We start from the raw sequence: 16,400 nt of genomic DNA on the forward strand, positions 1-16,400 counted from the left end.
TTTTACATTTGAAAAGTCTGTGTCATTTTCATTGGGAGCATGCACTGCACAAGCCACTGGTATCTGTAGATGAATATTCCAACATCAAACCACACGTGCAGTCTATCTCGGCCCACTGATTGGCAATACAGTCAGTCATTGTTGCTTCGTGGCATTGAACCCAGAACTGAACAGCAGATTTCCCCATCAAACAGAGGTATAAATATAGAGTTCAACGAAAAATTCATTAACTGTGTGTGGCGACTCTGGACCAGACTTCTCTCATCAAGAGTTGGTTGGTAGGGGGGGGGGGAGGAGGGGGGGGGGGGGGTCAAAGAGGGAAATGTCACAAAGTAGCGGCCAGCTCAACTGTTTGGGGAGCAGGGAGTCATGAAGACATGATTAGGGAACATGAATTTTACAAATGGCGGCCATCTATTAACCAACATGTGGAGGATGCTAACTCCAAGAGACTATGCTAAACCGATGCGACAGGAGTCAAGTTAGTTATCCTAGGAGGTCTAGCGTGATAGAGAGTGGTAATGGCTGGGTCCGGCAACGGCCTCCACTGGGAGTGCCAGACTATAAATTGCAACAGCAGTGATCCAAAATAGCATCTGCATCCGACGTGCATTTTCAAACCGAATGACTCCACATTATGAATGGAAGTAAAAAAAGGCCGCCTTTTCTTGTATATTGTCAGTGACATTCCTTTAAAACATGATCTGTAGTTTTGCTGATGAAGTCCAAATATTTGTTTGTTTAGGCCTCTAGATCATGAATAAACATGTGTCAAGTACATTTGAATGTTTCTTGTCAGACACCGGTTGGCAGGTGATTTGGTGCAGAACTAATGATGACATACCATCCAGATAAACATATTGATTGTGGCACTACTATGCTGTGCGCATAATATGATATACTGAATCAGAGCTCAGGCAAACCATTAAAGAAACAGGGAAAAAGAGAAGGAAAACGTTAGAATATAGTTAGAACTTTTTTGTCTCTTTTTTTTTGCGGGGGTGGGGGGTTTGAGGTTGAATTAAGTGAAAGGTAAGGCCTGTTCTAGATGCGGTGCTAATGCAAATAATTTAATTTTTGTTTATTCGGCAAAATATTAATATAATTTTGTTTAAATCCAATTGAAAAAATAGAACATTTTACTTCCATGCCAGGATACACAAACTTCTTTAAAAACCAAAAGCAAGTTGTGATTGAGAAAGCTGCTAACTGTTAAAGTGAAGTTCCGGGTGAACACAATTACCCAACATGAATCATATGCAGTCCGGATACACACAATCTGAGTATGTTCACTGTACCAACTTCATCATCAACTCATGCAACCACTTGCCAAGTATTTTTCTTTTTATGGGAAATTACTACAAGGTCACCAACAGCCACTGGCAGCACAGGGGGTACCTGGCTGAACTCATTGGCCGTATTTCAGGCGTGAAATCAGCCTTAAGTGCAAATGAGGATTCTGCAATTGTTGCCACTCTGGGATTTTTTTAGACCGGTATAGAAAAAACAGAAATGAGTCAAAGTTGGCAGGTAAAATTCCAGTTTGAACGCTTGCATACTTGGCCTTCAACGAGTCTTGAGTCTAGACTTTCTCTTAATGTACTGGAACACGTGAACTTCTCAAATTGTATTAAATCACATAATAACTAAGTTGGAATGAGCATTAACATTTTATAAGATTATTTTCAAGTTTTGAAGCGGCACAATTTTTTATTAAAGTTTGCTTTGAATACTGCAAATTTATCACCATTGTCTAAGACGTTTTGTAGAATTCTTTTCTGCGTATTTGCATCATTTTGGTATAAAAGGGGAAAAACTCTATGAAATAAAGATTAGTGAAACGGTATGGCCTGTTTAAAATATTTACAACTTTCGTGTTCCTTTGATAAACATTATGGCTAACCAGCGATACACTGTAAATTATTTATTTAGAAGTTGTAGCCCGAGCCTGTAAGCAGTTATTTCCAATTTGGCTCGTTTCGAGTCACTGGTCTTTGGCCACGAACCAATGAATATTCCTATGGGAATATAAACAGAGTCGTCCCTGGTATTGCACTATGATAACTAACTACACTGTTACGGTTACCCTCCGCAAATTGAATGATAGTCTGTTATTCTTTCATCTGGATAAGCATGGCGACCGATGAGGTAAAATGTGTCGTTCGGTGACAGATGCAGACAGCTCTTGATGATGTGAGTGGTTTTTTTATTTCCCTGGAGTACAGCTAATTATTGGATGCGAAACAATTTTGTGAACTGTTATTTTTTAAATCAGAATTTTTTTTTGAGAAAAGCCTGTACACACATGAATCATGACAATAGTTTCCTTGGGGGGGGGGGGGTAGAAATTTGAAGACTTGATAAGGTCAATATTAGGAAAAAATACAAATACAAAAAATCTACAATATCATGCACAAAATGTAATGTAAATCTGCCACAGAAGCTGACAAGCTGCAATAACTTTTATTTTGATGAACATTTATGGACGGCAACATTCCTACAGTTTACTGTAAATTTTTGCATTCTGCGTGTTTTCACTCGCTTAAACGTGCAGTACATACACCTTTCATAGAAATACATGGACAACTTGTTTATTCCACAGACTAGGCCTTATTTTGTTCTCAGCCCAAGACCAAATTTGGACAACTTGAAATGTATTATTTTGAAGACGTTTCAGTTTTGCACTTTAGTACAGCCAAAGTATATTTTGATTATTAGTATTTTTTACTCCAAATTGAAAAAAACAAACTGATGGTTTGTTTATTCTCATTGTATTTGTGAAAATCGAAAGACTATTTATCAGACCTCTGCAAAAGTGGGCCTGTCTTTTGAACTTTCTGGATGCACAGTTGTTCACTGTCAATGTTCCAAGATCCACGGCAAAACATTTTGTGAACATTTTCCCAACATTTCATGTAACCCACTGTGCGATATCTACAAGTGTACAATCTACTTTCACTTTCGTTTTTGTGTACTTTGTGAAGGTGTATAACCCTAATAAACAAGCACAACAATTGAGCAAAACGGTCACAGGGTGGGTCTGTTATTGCCTTGCATTCCTCTATCAGGAGAACATTCAAATCAAAGTTTTTTTTTTTTTTTACAGATGTATAAAAAGGGTAGGATAATTCGAAGGAAGGAGAGGAAAAGGGGCTCTGTTTCTCTGGACTTAAAAAAAAAAGAGATAGATTTGTCAGTCTTTAGAGGTGCTTTCAATACTGCTTTTTTAAAACTATTTCAATGCTGCAAAACGAAATAATTTTGAGCACTCTCATCAGCGCCCCCTCCTCCCTGACTGATGTCAGTATAGTGTGCCAGACAACACCAAATATATTTTCGATATTAAATGCAGGGTGGTGCAAAAAGAAGGAAACCGACTTTTGACAGCAATTTTCACCTACTTGTTGAGCATATTCAAAAATTCAATTTAATGGTGTTAAAATGTTGATCTTTAAACATCAGTGACGAAAAAAATGGTTGCAAATGCATATTTCGTCTCTGAGATATGGTAGTTCAAAAATTTCATATGCCAAACCTGTTTGTCCACAGACGACTTTATTTCATCCGCTTGACTGATTTTGGTGACTTGTCTTCAAATTAGCATAATAACACTATTCTTGTGATTTTTTTAAAAGACTTTTTCTTCACGTATGGTTAAAGAGTTATTCTTCACTACATTATACAAAAAAAAACAGTTCAAATAAGTTAAGTAAGTAGGTTAAAATTCCTGTTAAAAGTTAGTTTCCTTCTTTTTGCATCTACCCTGTAGAGTAGTGGTTTTTTTTACAACATGACACAAGACAAGACAGATATCACTTAGAGCAATTATTGCAGGTGTTTTGTGTTGAGATACACGGATATGAGGGCATCACTTGGGATAGATACTTGTCTGATTTCCTTCCTTCCTACAGGACAATCCAGTTCCCCTAAGGATTCACAGTTTCTGCTCCTGTGGTGTCACTATTCCTTCCTTTGAATTGTCATCATCCAGAAATAATTCCCTTTTTTCGACTTGCAGAATAATGACCCAGCGAATTGTTCTCAAGCCAAACCCCCCCCCCCCAAGAAAAATAAAATACATAAATTAAAGGGTCGTTGCTATGAAGTTTTCTTTGGAACACATTTTGTGCAACTTTTACTCCTCTTAAATGTATGAAAACTATTTGACATTCTGTGTTGGTTAATTTTATTGAAAATTTGCACTTCTTTAAACTTTTAAAATTGTCCATGCTTTTCCGGACTCCCGAGGATGCTGTTATTGTGATGTCATTTCAGGAAGACACTGTTCAGTTTAGGGGTTTTCTGTTCAAATTCTGAACCCAAATTTTGCTCATTGAAAACATTTGTGGGAAAGGGTTGCTCATTGGCTTACTGCCATAGGGTACTTGCACATCAACAAGTCATCAAAGAAAACAAAGTTTATGACAGCCAAATTTATTTTTAAAAATCTAGCAACTTTTTGTGCCGAAATAGCTGTAACATTGAGGTTTCTGCTCAGAATGTCATCACAGTTTTGCTCACGAATATGGAAATTCACATTAGCATAAAAACCAAAAAGGCACCGAAAAATCTTCTTCAAAATGGCAAAACGAAAATTGAAAATAACTAAAATGTGAAAGAATGCATTTTCCTGGATAGCATTAAACAAAACAAATGCAAGCAAAGTGTGTCTTAAAGTTAGACAATCTAAAGAGTTCTATAAAGAACTTTATTGATAGTTCAAATTCTGTTAATTCTTAGATTTGATTGGTTTAAAAATCAAAATTTTTAATTTTAGCTCTCCAACCCTGCTCCATTCAATTTCTGTGTTCAACTTTTCGTAGATTTTTATGTTCTGACCATTAGTTCATCACGTAGGCCTATATGCTGTTAAAGTTTTCCCCAGATTTTGTTACTGTTTTCCCGCCTCGTGTTATAAAGATGAACATTAAAAAAGAACTTTACAAACACCCTGACTCTTCACCACAGATTTACCTGTTTAGTTATTGGTTGTTCCTCTGTTGACACACCGTTTTAAAACTTTACGGTCCAGACACAGTGTCCCTTTCCTGTGTTTATATACACCGCCACAAAGGCATTGTACCCCGTTTTGCGCCCTTTGTGGACTCCTTTTTGCGCCCCTTGTGTGCCCCTCTGCAAACCCAAAAGGGCCTTTTACAACACCCCACTGATCCCCTTTTGTTGTTCAAGTGTAAAGACTTGTACACTTCCCAACCAGTAAATGGGGGGCTAACTGGGGCTATTAAGCCACCCTGGTGTGCTATTGTGAAGGGATTAAAGGTTTGCATGTAACCACCAATCACAGTTTATTGTAGGGTGGGATTTATGTACCAAAGTATCATTGCTGAAGACCTGAAAGTGCTGCCTCGGGTGGTAACTGATCTGATCTGATCTTTGTCATGAAGTATTGGAAGAAATTGAAGGATTTTTTGGCAAGTTTTCAGCAAAATAGTTAATTGGGTACCTGTACATTGTAAAGGTAAGATAATACATTTTCTCTAGTCTAATATCATTCGTTGATTGTAGCACAAGATCGAATTAATTGTATCTACTTACCAAATTCAGATTTTGGAGTAGGCCTATGGCATTAAAAAAGCTGGCAACTTTTTGGAACCCTACCAGAAATTGAAAGGGTACTGACATGACAACATATTTTTAGAACTGCAGTTGTGTACACTGAGATTGTTTTAAGCAGAGTGTTTCTTGTTTTACCCCAATGTTTAGAAACATTGTGGAAAGTTTCTAAACATAGAAGGGACGCTTCAAATAAATTTCCCACAGTTGATTCTCTGCACTATATAATACAAACTGTAGTCGTCGTTTTTTCCAATATGATTTTAAGTTGTGAGTGATTACCAGTTAGTTTTGTGGACTACATGTATATTCCTTTAGTTTTTGGAAAGAATTACTGCTGCACCCCACAATCTGCACATTGCAAAGTTTTTTTTGTGCGTATATTGTTGGTAGTTTTTAAGACAAAGTGAGGAGTTGGTTTTGAATAAAGTTTTGCGTGATAGGCCCCACGTTCTCCATAATAACTTTCTCCTTGTTTTGACCTGCCTTTGGTGTTCCACAGACCACGGTCAGAAGAAAATGTGGTGTTCGCCTTGGATTTGTCAAATACATGTAATTCCAATACTTCTGTGCACTATGAAAAGTTAAGGATGCCTAGCCATAACCTGTTATGTACCTGGGTGCTGTAGGAAGATACTTTACAAAAATGCTGGGCAATTAATAAAAGGTTATCCAATGAAATCAGGTACATGTTGTACGTGGAAGGTGATTTGTCATATCACAAGCAGTCATGCCGATTTGTTTGTCAGCATTTTTGAAACTAGAATTTGAGAGTTTCGGAGCATCCAACACATTTGAACTTATCCCTCCTGCCATCTAAAAGCATCACCAATTCTGCTGCAACAGTTGATGAGTATTCCGTCTGTTGTGAATATGATCATGTCTGGTCCTGTGGTCTAATCGGTACTATGTACTTATACCTGTTATTGCTCTTGGCAACATGGCCTCAAAGGGCCCCGCCGCCCCGTGATCGGTTGCAGCGACCTGCTCAACTCAGATCAGCAGAGCACTGACACATTTTGGCTCTGCGTGACTAATTTAATCGCTCACACACCGTTGTTGATGTAGGCAAGTGATATGTGACAATGTTCTTTAAAGCCTTTAACTGTCTGGTCGGCGCCAATTGCCGCCAAACTGTGTAAATAGCCTTCCAACATCAAGTTGATAATGGGTGTTTCGTAAGTGTAGAGGCAAATCCCCAAAGCATATTCTGTGTAAATTGGTTGGATTCATAGAAATAAAACAGCAACCCAGGCCTCCCATGATGGAAAGACATACCGGTACTTTTGGGCAGTTTTGTACAGAAACAGTTTTCTTGAACTCCCTTAAAACTACAATTCACATCGTAAACATAAAAGTGTCTTAACCAGTTCGCATTAGATGACGTGTATAAACGCAAATGTTTTGCGGTATTTGGAACGGATGACGGATAAGCACGCAATGAGCGAGGCTGGAAATATCCGTCAGCGACCTGCTCGCAGCGAGCGAGGCTGGAAATATCAGGGTGTGCTACCCGCAGTTGACGGCCTGAAACCGTCTGGCATCGAGGTTCCTGAAAATCATTCTGCGCCTTGGTCCGGTCATGTCAAAATAATCCCGGCGCGAATTGGTAAAACAACATGTAGGGAGAAGCATAATATTGTGAGATATATTGACAGTGGAACGTATTAGGGTTTGTAAAAAGTACACGTACACCTAGCCAGTAGCATCCCCAGAGCTAGACAGCGCATTAAGTTTTATTCCCCGTTCATGAACTTTGTTCAAACATTCCAACCCCACCAATATCTCTCCTCCTATTAATTTCTGTTGGTCCTCTTTGTTGTCGCAAAGAATGTTAACAACGTGTTTGTGCCAATTTCTTTAGGACTGTTCCCAGCCACTTTTTTTATGATAGCCAGCAATCTAGAAAACCCGACAGACAAAAGAAAACACACATCAACTTTACAGCCAAAAGCCAGAAATCAGCAAGTTTGTTTCTTCAAGGGTACATGTAGGGTCTTTGAGGGGTTATTTTCTGGGGGGTTGTCTGAATGTGGAGGGCCCTTGCATGAGTTTTTATGAAGTGTGAATGGACAGACTACAGTGGGCGCACTGACATGTGCTTGTTGGTTTGCCCTCAAATTGGCTGGGTGGACCAGACTACATCATGCTAAAGGAATTTCTCCCAGACTTTTTTTTTGGCACACCATTTCTGGGATTTTGGGGCAATTGCAATACAGCCTGTTCTATCAGGGTAGAATGTTATCAGTTCTGGCAATTTTCAAAAAAGAATGTTGGCAGAAATGAAGCAAAAACTCAGATCGGGCTTTGACAGTGTTAGATAAACTTAAGCCATATCTGTAGGAAGTGAGGCCTTCTCCAATTACAATGTACTTGTGTCCCAGTTTGAAAAAAAATTCCAAACAATTTGAAAAATCGAAACTTTTCTTACGTTCCGCCACTTAAAGAATCATTCCATCACTGCTCAGAAAATTGGAATGGTACCCTTTTGCTAACGTGGTGCGGTCTCTAACGTGGCGCGGCCCCTAACGTGAATTTTTCTGCTAGCGCTTTTAGCATAAAACAGTGATCGTAAGCGCAGAATTCTGTGGTTAGCAGAGCCATGAAATTGGGCCACGTTGTTTGATCATACACTGTATCTTAATACCATCCATCTAAGAACCATCCATTCACATGTTTCAATCTAGATGCGTTGCGTGCCGCAATATTTAAAAACCCTCCCGTTATACCCAACCTCCACCGACGTTCCTGTCAGCAGCACATCTCCCACCACGTAAACGGTGTCCCTCCCCGAGCAAAGATCGTAACGAATGTTTGCCGACCGAAACCCGTGATTGCAAAATAACTTCTCCCCTCCCTCCCTCCAATTCCAATTACAAAATCTTACAGAGTTCTCACTCGCACCTCTCCCAAGATGCAGTCAGTGAAAGATGTAAGACTAGCTCTCTTCTTTGAGATTCCTCTTTCTCCTTGGAGGTTCTTCTCCCCGCATCTTTCTGCGGGGGATGAACCCCTCTTAGATTAAGGGATTGCTTCATTTTTGTCTCTGTCAACTTTTCATCCGCCTCAGTGATGATTGCTGGAGGGGGTGGGGAGTTGAAGACAGAGAAGATAGTGTTTGTGTCTTCACTTTATTTTTTCGAAATTAAGAGGAGGCTTACTTGTGCAAGCTATTCAGTAAGATGGTTTCCCGTACCTCAGCAAACCACTCCCAACTACACATGTACTTTATGTTTTTGCAATATTCAGTGACAATTTTTTTTTTTTTTTCAGTGAATGCTTAGATGTGCCTGAGACTTCAGGTAAAGGGAGTGTACAACATTTGCTTTTGCTGCAATTTTCAGAAATAATGGATTTGGAGGATTAGTATGTTAATGCAAATATTGTTAAAACTGAGTAGCTTCACGTTTTGGGTTCGGAGATGCTGGAAAATCCAAGAAAACCAACCATGTTTTTGTAGTCTGGTTCCCCGAGATGAAACGGAGCAATTTATAGACTTTGGGGATTGTAATTAGGTCAGAGAATCAGTCTAAAAGGCGTGTACCCCTTCACAGGTGTGTAATCAATTGCAAAGAAAATGTCAGCACACCAGGAGCCACGATTTTACAGGATGCTTTGGACTGTCATTCCCTAGCAATCCAGTAAGATATTTCGTGATAGTTTGATCATTTTGTTTTTTGATGTTTGCAAATGTTGTATCTTCCCTTTAACAAGCACTATTCACTGGGCCCATACGTACATTTAGGTATTAACTGGGATCTGGGATCGTTAGATAGGTATATGTTTTTACAAAACCCAGCAGTCTCTCATCATTCATACTAATGGAGGGGTGTTGCCTCAGATTATGACTCACAATGTGCATGTGGTCAATGGAAACACAATCTAATTATCCTGGAAACTTAGTTTTGCAGTAATGTATCTAAATTCAGTTTTAGGGGAATTGGTGCAAAATTCAACTTGTCCCTTGGCGTTGACTGATTTACCTCCCAATGCCAAGTGGAGAGTGCATCAAAATAATTTGGTTTAAAGGCAGCATTTGCTCCTCATGCATTTGGTTCGTTTCCGATAATAACACCTCTCAAAATCCTAAGAAGAATGTTCAAAACCTAACCTGTTGAAGTTTTTTAGCTCAGTGGATATTACACTTTTTCGAGAAAACAGTGAAAAAAACATTCACAGCCTTTTGATCACAAAACATGATTTCGTCAATAGAACTCAGTATTCCAAAAATCAGTCAACAGACTGATCGTTGGAAATCACCTCAGTTTGTTGATTTCTTCTTAAATGACAGTAAGCCAGACGGAACAATTACACAGGATCTTTACAGCCAGTAGGATCTTAATCTTTTTGATAATAAAAGTTTGGGTTAAACATGCAAATGATCCTTTAATTCTACTGGGATAATCCAACTTGGCAAACAGGATATACAAAACAATAGAAACTTGCAAGAAAACGGAGAATGAAAGCAACCTGAGAAAGCAAACTAATAAAAACTGCATAATCTCAGTGACTGCTGCATGGTAGTGACACAATTCATCGTATTGCTCCAAAGAAAAGCAAAGTTTTGGAGAAACAGAAAGTGTTGACAAGAAGTGTATATTTTACCAGTCCAAGTATAGGCCTAAACCCTCCATTTCTTATCTGGAAAAACTCCCCTGAGAATTCCACAGGGGTGGTATCCATTGATGGATCTGCTTCACAGCTCAATATTTGCCTCCAGACTCCTATCATCACATTCATCACGAGAACGAACTGACTACAAATCACTAGGCATTTCACCATATAGATAAAGAAACATCGCTCCACGTATAGAGAGATGCTCGGTTACAATGTTTGTGATTGTTCATAGGAAAAATGCACAGGAAAGTATCAACAGGGGTGTGAAATCTCAGCTTTAAAGCTGATTTCAGCTTTTTTGTTTTAGATTTCAGCTCCCCTCAGCTACACTTGCTGTGTACAAAAGTATAGGAGATTTCCAAAGTTCAGCTTTTTTACACCTTTTCCAGCTGTTTTCAGCAATTTTTATCAGTGGTCACTCACACCCCTGATTAATAAAAATATAGTATTTATATAAGTATGAAAGTATTTATAATGCACACAATTCTATATTAATTCACAGTTAATAGTTGATATTGTAGCATTAGCAGGAAAAAAATTAATTGACTGTAAGATTGTAGGTTATGTACGTGCCAAATATCCAGCATTATAAATATCCAGCATATCTTGAATAACAAGTTTTTACCAAGAAGATTTATAAGTATTAAATTCTGGACCTAATATGCATGAACAACCGTTAGGTTTAAGCTAGACAGCAAAGGTGGTAAATCCCAAAGCCGGGTGTTCAAAAGACACACCTTTGCTAAGTTTTACACAGTGTAGACCTACATGTACACCTACACATCCTTGCAGCAATTTTTCAAGCCAGCCACTCAAAATCCCCCCCCCCCAAAAAAAACCCACACACACACCAAAAACTGCAGGTAGGTATATGGCAATGATGCTATCAAAATCTGCAAATACTGCTCCACCATTCTTCATGGTTAAACTAAAAAGGCTGTCAAGTGTAAATTGACCCGTGACAAGCCTACCAGTATTTTCGCTGCTTCACCCAACGCTAACCCACCCTTGAGCAACCCTCCTGTAAGAGACCAGCGCTGACAGACCAATATGCAAACACTGATGTGTGGCGTGGCTTGTTTCTTGCCACCAGAAGTGATTTGCATTGCCCCCAGGGGGATAGATGGTTCTTGGGAGGGGAAAATATTGTTTAAAATGGCATTGTGACATTTTTGTGTCTCAAAAAATTAAAGCTTCAGTTTTTTCTTTGTTTTTTTAAGGCATTCCTTTTTGGGTATGCCTGAAAAAAAACTTGAGTTTTGCTGAAATGAGATCATTCTGGAGATCATTTTCAAGTGACTGGGTACAATATTTTGCACTAAATTCTTTCACCAGCGGATGAAATAGGGCTTTAAAAGTTTGAGTTTTAGGTTGGGAGAAAAAGAAAATATGAACCTACATTAACCAATCGAACAGTGCCAAGCAAATTTGTTTTGTTCAGAAAATATGGGTCTGGCAAATACAGTAATTGTCAAAAATGTATGCACTCCGTAAGCCCTCCCCCTATACAGCCTTTACAGGGAGTCCTCTTTCTAATCTGTTAAATGGACCACGTTTTTCATGAGATAAGAGCATTTTTCTAAACCAGATGGCTAGCATGCCTGGGGTCAGGTCAAAAATCATCCCGAAACATCCTTGACAAAAACAAATTCCAAGTAAAATGTCCAAGTAATGTACACACAGACAGCAATGAGTCAATTACCTGTTGACCCAGTTGCCTTCAACTTGTTAAAAAAAAATGGTTCTTTGATAATCCTATTTGCTGTTCTGTCCATTGTGTTCCAGAGTGCGAAGTACATAAACTACTTCGCGCTATTTGATTGGCCTCGTAATTGACTGTGGTATGTATGGTGTGAAGTATTTGTGGGGAGGAAGGAGTCAAGGAGACATTGACCCGTGTACTAATTTGGGGGGGGGGGGGGGGGGGGGGGGCAATACAGTTTGATTAGCCCATTTAAATTGATTACAGGTGTTCTACATTTCCTCCGTTCCTTCAAGTTCAATTCCGCACCTGTCGTCAAAAAAATTTAAAAACCTGCACGGTAAAAAGTCAGATTGGATTTTTCTCATTTAGTTTATTTCTCTATAACATACTGTCTGTGATGACCATTAGGTTTATGCACGTACTTACAGGGTTCATGACATGACTCCTCTTAAATGTATAAAAACTATTTGACATCCCTTTTTGGTTCATTTTATTGAAAAGTGCGCTTCTTTAAACATTAGAATTTCCCATGCTTTTCTGGAAAACTCAGGGCGATTTTGCTGTGATGTCATATCAGGAAGACACTGTTCAGTTTAGGAGGTTTCAGTTCAAATTGTGAACCCAAAACTTTGCTCGTTGAAAACATCTGTGAGACATTTTTGCTCACTGGCTTACTGCCATGTACTGACACGACAACGAATCACCACAGAAATGAAAATTTCCGACAGCAAAATATCAAAAAATTCGGACAACTTTTAGTACTGAAATAACTGTAACATTGAGGTTTTTGCCTGAAATGACATTACACTTTTGCTCATGAGTATGGAAATTGGCATCAACAAAAAATTAAAAAGGCACCAAAATATCCTTGAAATTGGCAATTTAACCAAAATAAGGTTAATTAAATGGGACACAAAGGTGTATTTTCAAGGATTGCATTAAAAAATTACATTGAATGAGCATTATTTGACATAGAGGCACTGTAGTTTTATTTTTAGTTGCTTACGGCCCCAAAATGATGAGCTTTCCTAAGGGGCAATCCACTGCGCACATTTATGCTGAATGTTGTTTAATACAGTCACTGCTCTGTTTCTTACACTGAAATACAGTCAAGGATTTTTCAAAAAAAGTAGCCAAGACCAACAGGAAAAGTAGAAAAAATGTAAATTTCAGTTTCTAGAAATGGGTAGAAAACCTATATAAGGAACCAAATTAGAATGGAAGACTTAACATTCCAACTTTGGGTTTGCCTTCCAAGTTTGGGTTCATACTGTAACTACCAGAAGTTGAGGACTTGTTTTACTGAGCTATGCTGAAAGTAAGACTTTATTTATTTGGAAAATGTTGTGATTATATATATATAGAAGGGATTGAATAAGACTTAAGAATAAAAATGGGAGATTTTGGAGCTAGAGCTATTTATAAAGTTCCTCATCTATTTTGAACTGTCTCAAAAGTTTCATCAATTAGTCACGCTAATCCAGCATTTCCTCTTCATTACCAAACATCCTTGATCTCAGTATCCTTAATCAACACGCAGGTCAGGCCGGGATTATTAAAGTCGAGAATTTGGGAATAAAAGTCAAACACGCTATTCAAACATACACCTGGCCGTACGGAATGTCGAGCACGGGCCTGAACCAACACCACGTCAGTTCTTGTGCATGCGGCCTTCGGATGCGGCCGATATGCGCTGCCCTCTGTTGACACTGCACAACAAGGTTGGGATGTACTTTCTTGACCCCCTTGTGATATTTTTGAGTGAGGTCATCATTATCAATGACCTTGTTACATGCTGTAACATTGAAATGAAAGTCTGCAAACCCTTTGATGACAACTTGTAGAGAACTGTTGGCTAATAAATTTACCAATAGGTTGTTTTTGTGATACTTACTTAGTTGACACTCTATGACCACACAGACAAGGATTTCCGGAAATCATTGGGCAGAATCCATAGTTTCTATGATTCATTTCTTTTTCTATCACATACTGATGTAACTTCATTTCCCCCTGAAAAAAACCTAGGCTAAATCTCTTTACTTTTGTTTGTTTTCCCTTTTTTAGCAGACCACAATAGAAATATCGTATACTTCCTTTTATCTTTTGCAATGCTTTGGATTTGTGCCCATATTTTATTATGTAGTTTTGGTTGTCTTTTTGAGAAATTCTCAAAAAGAGGGTAAAAAACAGACAAATCTTCAGATGAAGACAGTCCCATAGTGTATCTTCCTCTCAGTTGTATACACAGTAAATGTTTCTAGCTTCACAACACCAAAAAAAACCACTGAAGATTGCTGCAAAGTTTCAAAATCTTGGATGTTTTGCCCCTCCGGCTTGGGGCTGTTTGTTGCCACAAGGCAGCTGGTCTAGACTGAGAGACCGGCTCACGGTGGGGAAGCCACCCACAAGCACAGGCCACCAGCCTGCCGTCGGGTCCGACCCCAGACTCCGAACCCCCAACATAGCCTACTCTCATCGGACCACTAGTCACTGCGAACTGACGGCCTTGCGGAGTTGGCAGGAAAACACTCCCATTACAAGATAACAGCATTCGGGCCTCGTCTTGCGTGTGGTATGCCAGTGTGTCCATGACTTGGAAGCAAGTCCCATTGGAAGACAACTTTTTATATCAAGTGTGTTTGTACACTGGGCGTATTTCACTCCAATTTGATTGCTGTTTTGAAGACAATGGATACTGACTGCTGAGTTGTCTACTCTAGAGCATATGTTGAAATCATGTGATGAACTCCATAAGAAGAAATGCATGCATGTCTAGTTGGAACTCTGTGATGGAAAACGTAATTGAAAGAGTGCTCTACAAAATTTGCTTGCATGTTGGCCGTCATTAGCTGAGACATCATCATTATCATTTCACAAATTCCACGGACCTTCGATAGTGGATAGTTTCGGAGTCGTGCCGTGCCGACAGTATTGAAGTTAAGAACGGCGCTTAAATTGGATTTGATAAACCCTTTTTTGTCTCTCAAAATTTGCGCTGATCTTTCAACTTCAGCTTTTCAACATTGGTTAGAAGGTATTTGTACATACTGGCCCGTGTATACATGTACTTGTTGTGTGGTACAGTTTTTGTTGTCCATCTTTTATGGCCGTTTTTAAGACTACATTGACCTCACACAGAACGACAAGGCCTCTTCTTAAATGAACTTGTGGTTTTTTCGCTCTGAAACTGAACTGCGATCACGGTCATCCCGGCCATAAATTTTCCCTACACTTTTGGACAGAGTTCAGCACTCAACACTTCTCTCCGAGGCATTTGGTTTTTGTCAAAGGAGACAGACATATTCTGCGAGCAAAGCACAAGAACACTGTAGCCTGTATTTCCATATGGAGTGTCCTGCAGACTGCTGATGTTGTCACCAAAGATTGCTTCATGAAGATGTTTTGTGCGAATGGATTTTGCTGCTAATTTTTGTTAACAAAATCTTCCGATCAGCGGCTGTCAAACTTTGAAGTTGCGGTAAGTTTTTCTTTTCATTTTGGGACAACTTTTTTTGTGACTTAATGTAATTACTGTCTATCGCAACACAAGGAAAAACTGAAATATTCCTTGAGATATCCCAGGCATTTTAGTGTTGAAATCGAGAAGTATTACAAAATATGACTGCACAGCTTCTTCTATAAACATAGTAGTTGAGAAGAATAAAAAAAATTGTAAAGAAAATATTAATTCTGACATTAATGGTGCTGTACTATGTGTAAAATTTGTTACGCATTTTCAGAAAAATTAAATGTTTGGAAGACTTTTTTCAACACATTGTGGTATTTTTAGCCAAACCCCTTTGCTTGAACAACAGATTACAAACGATGCAAAATTTAAGGACAGCATTACAGAATTCCAAGCATTCAACTTTTGATTTCTTGTTAGTTCTGTACCCAGTATTATTTGTATATATTATTAGTATATATTTGATAAATCACGTCATTGATTTCTAATTTTTCTTTTACAATATGATAAATAAACAAAATTTGATTGAATTGTATGTAAATTACATCGCAAAGGTCAGATGAAAAAAATTTCTGTAAATTTTTAATCGCGCTGTAAGTCATTGAACTGACCTTGCACTTTCCCTTAATCTAAATCACCTTTTAGCTGTACAAACACCTCTTTAATTTTTTACCCTCAAAAAAACTCAAGACAAATATACATGAAAAGTAACACGCAAGAACACTTTCTCTTGCACAATAAACTAGGCCATGTTTCTTACCACCCTCTCCGTCCCTAATCAGTCTTGACATTCCGTTCTGTCCCTGGCCCCAATGTTATGGCCACGCTATAGGGCCGCACGCTGGGCACCGCTCCGCGGGCAACCGGGAAGTTGCGGGCAGGATTATTGGTTTTCAGTGGGAAGTTGTTCGCCTCATTATGTAGTCTGTGGTCTGAAATTGCTGCTTTTTATAGAACCAAATCAAAATGCTTAGGAGTAGATGAAAAAAACCTTCACTTCAGTTTCATTATTGGTGAAGTTTCGTATCTTGATTGGTT

The sequence above is a fragment of the Patiria miniata genome, unplaced genomic scaffold (assembly GCF_015706575.1).
Source record: "Patiria miniata isolate m_02_andy unplaced genomic scaffold, ASM1570657v1 HiC_scaffold_20, whole genome shotgun sequence".
Classification (NCBI taxonomy): domain Eukaryota; kingdom Metazoa; phylum Echinodermata; class Asteroidea; order Valvatida; family Asterinidae; genus Patiria; species Patiria miniata.